Source organism: Theropithecus gelada, unplaced genomic scaffold (genome assembly GCF_003255815.1).
Source record: "Theropithecus gelada isolate Dixy unplaced genomic scaffold, Tgel_1.0 HiC_scaffold_1157, whole genome shotgun sequence".
In the NCBI taxonomy this organism is placed as follows: Eukaryota; Metazoa; Chordata; class Mammalia; order Primates; family Cercopithecidae; genus Theropithecus; species Theropithecus gelada.
Window position 1 is genome coordinate 1 of NW_020253143.1, and position 7690 is coordinate 7690.

General features: G+C 39.8%; 1 non-coding gene and 1 pseudogene across 1 annotated transcript; both read right to left on the reverse strand.

The window, feature by feature from the left end:
* Positions 1 to 4467: 4467 nt before the first annotated feature.
* On the reverse strand, positions 4468 to 4570 carry LOC112616867. Its single transcript, XR_003117816.1, has one exon. It is a non-coding gene; the product is annotated as a U6 spliceosomal RNA (small nuclear RNA).
* A 583-nt stretch (positions 4571 to 5153) lies between these two features.
* Positions 5154 to 7492, reverse strand: LOC112616866 (annotated as a pseudogene).
* Positions 7493 to 7690: the final 198 nt, after the last annotated feature.

A 7690-nucleotide genomic window follows, 5' to 3' on the forward strand; every position in this document is an offset into this window, starting at 1 on the left:
TTTCCTTTTTGCAATATCAAATACAAAAATTCCTTTGGAAATTATTTTATTTTTGTTGTTGACGCATCTTCTCTGCTGCTGTGTGGCTCACCCGCTGGATCTCTGGTGACATAGAGCAAGTTCTTTTATTTCTCAGGTCATAGTTTTCTCACCTGCAGTATAACATGGCATGGATAGTAAATTTCCCTCAGCCCTGATTCCCTGCCTACCTATGGCAGCAAAACAGACAAAATCAGACTCGTGTATGATAAGACCAAAGAAGGATAAATGCAGCTAGATCTAAAGAAAGAATCAGAGTATAAGGAAAATCAGAAACAGAGAAGAGATGAACAGCAAGGAATGCACTCTGGGCACCTGGAGGCTTCAATTCAAACACACGTGTTGTCTTTCACTAACCCAAAAGCTTAACAGCTCAGTCTCCTCAGGGTCACCAGAAGCCCCAGGCTGACCACTGCCAGCTTCAACAAACAAACAACATCGGTAACACCTGCCTCCATGCCTGCAGAGCAGGAACATTTGTATTCCAGAAACAGTCGGAGGAGCTCACCTGGATGTCTGGATGTCCTGTGGATGGCTCAGATCTCGTGGGGAGAAGAGACATCTATGTGGAAATGACAAGTGGATGATCTGGAGATGCTATCTATAGGGAGAACGAGTGACTCTCTTTGGGAATATCTTTCTTCCTGCTTCCTTTTGAAAGGGTGATGTTGGCTGGGAGGCTTCTCTGAATACCTAAAGCACACTCAGGTGGTGCCTCTCATAAGTTCCTGGGCTATTTCTCATGGAGTTTGGGTGTGCATCCCAGACTGAAGCGATGTAGGCTCTGAGATTTTCCTTCTTCAAGTTTTTTTCCAGTTGTTGGCCTTATGCTCTGCATGATAGCATTCCTCTGTGGTGAGCAAGGGAATCTCTGCAAAGCCTCTGCCATGTGTAGTGAGAAACGCTGATAAATATCACAGGAAATGGTGGTTGTCAGAGGTAAAACTGTTTCTACAATAAGCAGAAACAGTGAGGTCTATGACTACTCTGGGCCTGTTCCATTGGAGCGTCTCCTTGGAAGAGGCTCCTGGGTCTGTGCTGATGATTCGGGAAGAGCCAAAGTTCTGGAATTGGATTCACCAAGAGTGAGTATTTCACACACTCATTCACTGGAACCCATTCACTAGTCCATTTACTTGTGTGCATAGTGATTAATTTGCAGAATTTACTTGTTCCTTTCAGCTATTTGTATGACGTATATGTATACTGTTCATTTGGTACAAAGTGCTTCAAATAATGTATATTTTTAAAGGTTAATATTAGAGAAGAAAAAAACACTGAAAGTAAATGGAGCTAAACATCATATTAGGAAGTTAGATAATAATAGTAAAATAACACCTACCTCAAAAAGCAGAAGAAAGGAAATAATAAAACTAAGAACAGATATGATTTAAATAGAAAGTGGCAAGAACTAAACTCAAAATTGGTTCTTTGAAGAGACAAATCTCTAGTGAGACCGAGTAAGGAGAAAAGAGGAGTGACACAAAGTACCAATAACTAACATCAGGAATGAAAGGGAAAGAAAATGACAGATGATGCGATTATTAAATAATAATACAGAAATGAATAAACAACTTTAAGCCAATGCATTTGAAAATTTAGGTAAAATTCACAAACTGTTGAAAAGCATCATTTAAAAAACTGAACTAAGAAGTTTATCAATAATTCTGTAACTACTGAGAGAATGCTGGCAGTAGGTAATAACGTTTTTTTGTTGTTGTTTTGTTTTGTTTTTGTTTTTGTTTTGAGATGGAGTCTCAGTTTGTTGCCCAGGCCAGAGAGCAGTGGTGCAGTCTCGGCTCACTGCAACCTCCACCTCCTGGGTTCAAGTGATTCTCGTGTCTCGGCCTCCTGAGTAGCTGGGATTACAGGTGGGTACCACCACACCCAGGTAATTTCTGTATTTTTAGCAGAGACAGGGCTTCACCATGTTGGTCAGGCTGTTCTCGAACTCCTGACCTCATGACCCGCCTGTCTCAGCATCCCAAGCTGGTTAAAAACTTCTTATAAAGAAATTTCCAGACACAATGTTTGGTGACTTCTTTCAAATATTTAGGGAACAAATAGTTTTAATGTTTATGATAACTTCCAAAGAAAGCAAAAGAGGGAGCATTCAATAATATATTTTATGAGGAAAGATGTAACTTTGATATCAAAACATAACAAGTACACGGAAAGAGAGAACTACAGGCCAATCCAACTCCTAAATATGGATATAAGAATCCCAAGAACAATATTAAACTTATAAACAATAACTTGCACGTATCATAATTCACATAATACCAGGACTCAATATTGGTTTAGCATTAGAAAATTAATTTATTAATCCACTCATGTCAGCAGATGAAAAAGGGAAAAAATGATTATTTCAGTATTTGAAAAACTACTTTTTATTATACTGAAAGTTTATTCAGTAAAATCTTTTTAGAAAATAAGAAATAAAGGTGTGGCTGGCAGGATGGCTGAAGTAGCAGCTCCAGTCTGTAGCTCCCAGCGAGATCAATGCAGAAGGTGGGTAATTTCTGCATTTCCAACTGAGGTAACTGGCTATCTCATTGGGATTGGTTAGACAGTGGGTGTAGCCCATGGAGGGTGAGCTGAAGCAGGGTGTGGCCTCACCTCACCCAGGAAGCATAAGGGGTCAAGGAACTCCCTCCCCTAGCTAAGGGAAGCTTCCAGGGACTGTACCATGAGGAATGATGCACTCTGGCCCAGATACTGCGCTTTTCCCATGTTCTTCACAACCCACAGACCAGGAGATTCCCCGGGTGCCTATGCCAGCAGGGCCCTGGGTTTCAAGCACATAAATGTAACACTCACTGTGTTACAATTGCCTGTAGTATTCAGTACACTAATATTCTCTACAGGTTTGTCAATTAGGAGGGATGAGCTATTCCATATAGCCTAGGTGTATAGTGTCTACTATATATACCATCTACATTTGTGTAAGTACACTCTACCACATTTGCACAATGACAAAATCATTGACATCACATTTCTTGGAACGTATCCCCATGGTTAAACAACACATGACTGTATAATGTTAGCTTTTTGTGGATGCTTTTCATCAAGTGCATAAAGTTTCCTCTATTCCCACTTTATAGAGAGCTTTTATCATGAATGGATATTGAAATGTGTTAAATGTTTATTATGCATCAACTGATACAATGTAACTTTCCTTCTTTTGCTTGTTAACATGGTGGATTATTTTGATTGACTTTTTGAGATTTAATCAGCCTTATATTTCTGGAAACAACCCCCCTTGAACATGGGGTACATTTTTAAAAATATACTGCAGAACTCCATTTGTTAATATTAAGTTATACATACCTTTACATATGCACACACACCCTCTCTCTCCTGGTTTTGGTATCAGTGTAATAATAGCTTCAAAAAGTAAATTGGGGAGTGTTCTCTCCTTTTCTGTTTTCTGGAAATGATTGTGTAGCATTGGTGTTAATTTCTTTAAAACATGTTAGAATTCTCCAGTGAAACCATCTAAACCTAGAGATTTCTTATTTGGTAGTTTTAAAATTATGAATTCTATTTTCTTAATGGTTATGGAGTTATTCAAATGGTCTATTCCTGCGTGGTGAGTTGAGTTAGTGTGTTGCAGCAGGAACACGGCATTTTGTCCATTTTGTCTAAGTTGTCTAATTTATGTGTGTGGAGTGGTTTGTAATATTCCTTGATGGTCCTTTGTGATGTGCGGTGTCTGTAGTGATATCGCCTGTTTCATTATGATATTTAAAATTTATGTATTTTCTTTTCCTTTTAATTTCTGCTTGAGTTTGCTAAAATTTTCTTAATCTTTTAACAGAGCTATCTCTTTGTTTCATTGATTTAACTGTTGTTTTTCTCTTTTAAATGTAAGTGTTTTCTGTTCTTATCTTCATTAATCCCCATCCTCTACTTGCTTTCAGTTTATTCTGCTCTTCTTTTTCTAGGTTCCTGAGGCGGAAATCTATTGCTCACTCGAGACTTTTCCTCTTTCCTAATGCATGCATTTATTGCTCTAAGTTTGCTTCTCAGCACTTTGATATGTCACAGTTTCATGTTTATCCAGTCCAATGTATTTTTAAATTTCTCCTTGAGACTTCTTTAACCAATAGACTATTTTGAAGTGTGTTTTTACATTTTTAAAAGTTTAGGGATTTTCATATCTTTCTTATGCTGTTTTCTAATTGGATTACCTACAATAATTTCTGGTTTTCACCTGCTCTGGATGATTACTATCTCTTTTAAATTGGTTGTGGCGAGCTTTAGGGCCTAGGGTAGCTCTATCTTGCCATATGTTTTGTCAGAATTCAAAATATATATATATGTATTCTGCTGTTGTGTGGAATATTCTGTAAATGCCAAATAGATCCTTTTGGTTAATGGCATTTTGAGTTGTTTTATATTCTTGTTGATTTTTTTCTTCTTTTTAAAAATATGAAATGTTTCACAAAATTTTGTGTAATCTATATGCAGGAGCCGTGTTAATCTTGTCTGCATCATTCTAATTTTAGAAAGTGCTGCCAAAGCCAACACTCCTTGCTGATTTTCTGTCTAGTTCTATCAATTATTGAGAAAGGCATGAGGAAGTTTCTAACTATAATTGTGGATTCATCTATATCTCCTTTCAGTTATGGCAGTTTTCTTTCTTAAAAAAATCAACTAAAATATATGTAATTAAGCATAAAGTTACTTTCTCATATATCTACAAGCACAGTGAATACACTTCTTGGCATGAAGACACAGCCTTTACCTCCCCACCTGCGAGATTATATATATAAAACTCCCACTGTTGTTGCTATAGTAGTGGATTAGTTCCCGAGATTAAAATTTATACAATTAGAAATAATAAAATGGAAATGATTTACTCATAGATTTGTATTTAAATCATCTTTATTTACAAACTACTATACTAAGAACTATAATTCCTTAAACTTCAATTTGAGAAAAGTGTAATCACTTAAGTAACAGCCGTTACTTAAACTGAAAATGAGATCAGTCTAAATTACTTTTGAAGAGAGCAAAAATATTGTCGGGTTTCTTGCTGTGGTTCTGGTTGTTCAGTAGCAGGCTCCTTGGAAGGCGGAATCAACCCTGAAGGGAACTCGCTTCTACCTTCAGAATGTGGGGTTGGGGTCAAATCCAGGTCTTGGGTGAAGGGAAGGAGGAAACCCCTCGGTGGATAGATGTTTCTCACTGCAAATGGAGCACGTGGTGGACCTGGGAAATCCCTTGGTGGACAGTAACCTCGAGACACTGCAAACATGGTTCCTGGAGGAGGTGGGGGGAAAGGAGGTCCTCTTCTCATGAACGGTCCCCTCGTATTCACAGGAAACAATGGACCTCTGATTGGAGCCAGAGGTGGAGGAACAAAGCCGGTACCAGTTGCTTCATTTTCAGCAGGGAGAGATGAATCAGGCACATTTAAATTACCAGGATGATCTTTGGCATCATTTCTACTGGATTCCATTTCTGAAGGCATTGACCCATCCATTTTATCCAAAGAAGGCACATTAAAACTTCTGAGTTCTGCTGGCCCAGACAGTCCATCAGAATTAGAATAAAATCTGTCTTCCCTTTGTGGAGGAGGAGCTGAATCAGGATATGATTGTCCTGGTGGAGGAAATGTCATCCTACGGTCCTGTTCCCACGGAGATGACAGGGACCCAGTGTCAGGAGGAGCCCTGTGAGGATCGGTTAACGTATTGCAGGCTGGTTCTCCTCTTTCCTTGGTAATCTGATGGTCCAGAGGATTCCCTGGGCCTCTTGTGCCTCTTCCTCCTCCCTCCGGAAGCACAGGAGAGGGTCTCAGTGGACCCTCCAACACAGTTTGAGGAGAGAGAAAAGCTCTCGTTTCAGATGAAGGCTGACCCAATGGTGAGGGACCACATGGGGAATTCCCTCTGCCAAATGCTGTATTTGAAACATCAGGTGCACAAGGATCTTTTTCTAAAAGTTCAAATTTAAACTCTGTTTCAGTTAATTTTTGTCTGTTGTGAGCATTTTCTTTCCTTAAATCATTGAGGTTTCTTTCAGCAGTCTGAGCTGCCAACCAATTATCATGTCCTTTTTTCTCGGAGGAAATAACCTGCCTTTGATAAAAATTAATAGTTCTCTTCAATTCTTCTTCAAGATCTTTGGCTAGCTTTCCATAGGTCTCCAGCCCTTCAGTGGTATGGCTGATCTTTTTTTCCACTTTAGAAAGTTTCTCTTCTTCCTGTATCCGGGAATTTTCCTCTACTGTCAATTTCCTGTGGAGTTTCACTTCATTTTCTTGATAGAATTCAGTCATTATTTTAAGTTTTTGTTGAAGCTTCTGATTCTCACTTTCAAAATACATGTTTTCTGACTGCAAAGATGCTTGCTGAGTCTGAAGATTTTTAATATGCTCTGTAAGCTCTTCCTTTGTTTTATCAACTTCAGATAACTCAATAACAATGTGGTTTCTTTCTCCTTCTAAGGTTTTTAAAGAAACATTTAACTCAGCAGCATGAATCAGTTTCTTCAAAGCTCCTATTGGAGGATCATCTAAGTAAGCACCATTTTCCGATTCACCCTTCACTTCTAATTCCGAGTTATCATCATCCGTTATGTCCTCTCTAAGTACAGCAGCCCGATCTTTCATCTTTAGCAAGCATCCAGTCAGAGTCTTAATGTGATTTTCTTTATCATTTAGAACTTGTTCTGTGTGTACTTTGGAGTCTTCAAATGTTATTTTCTGTTTATTAAGTTGACTCACTTGTTCTTTCCATACTTCAGCTTCTTGCAAAAGCCGCTTCTGGCTTTCCAGAAGTTGAGAATTTTCATTCAAAGCATCTTTTATTGCTATCTCGCGTCGTTCTTCACTCATGTTAAAGATCTTGCAGATGATTTTGGATTCAGCTATTTGTGATTTCAGGGATTTTGACTCATCTTCTAGAGCCTGTATCCTTTTTGAAATATCCGCCATCAATTCTTCTTGTTGAGAATGTTTAGATTTCTCTTCTTTGAACTCTTTTTCTAGACAGAGGATTTCATCCTCAAGTTCAGAATTGGACCTGTTCAGCTTTTCACAGGTTGCCTCCAAACTTCGTGCTTCTGCTGCCGCCTTCTCAAAGCTGGCATCCTCTAAAGATGACTCTGCTTCATAAGCTTCGTACTCTTTTTGAATAAGGCTAAATTTTTCAAGTAGTTTACATTTTTCTTCAATTAGTCCAGAAAGCGTTGCAGCAAGTTGTTTTTCTCTTTCCACATAAAGCCGACTCCTAACGGATCTAAAAGCTCTCCACAGAAAAAGGAGAACAGCAAAAAATCCAACAACGGCTGCACATACCACCAGTTCCCATGGAAAACCATGAGGATTCGAATATGGTCTCCTACTTTCAGGCAGTGCTGCCACAACCCTGCGTAGCTCCTCCAGGACCAGCCCCAGATAGGGCTGAGGGGTAGCGCCGGGCTCCTCCATAGCGCCGAGGCTGCTCTGGGGTCTCCGCAGTAACACTGGCCACAACAAGCGGTGGAGAACACGCAGCCTGAGGTCTGGAATCCGAATCCGCACGCGGCCACCAAGCGGAGCGGACCACTGCGGAGCCAGCTGCGGGGGGAGCTGGGGAACGCGGGCACCGCACAGGCCTCACAGGCCCATGCTGCTGTCCCCTCATCCCCCCTGCCCCCT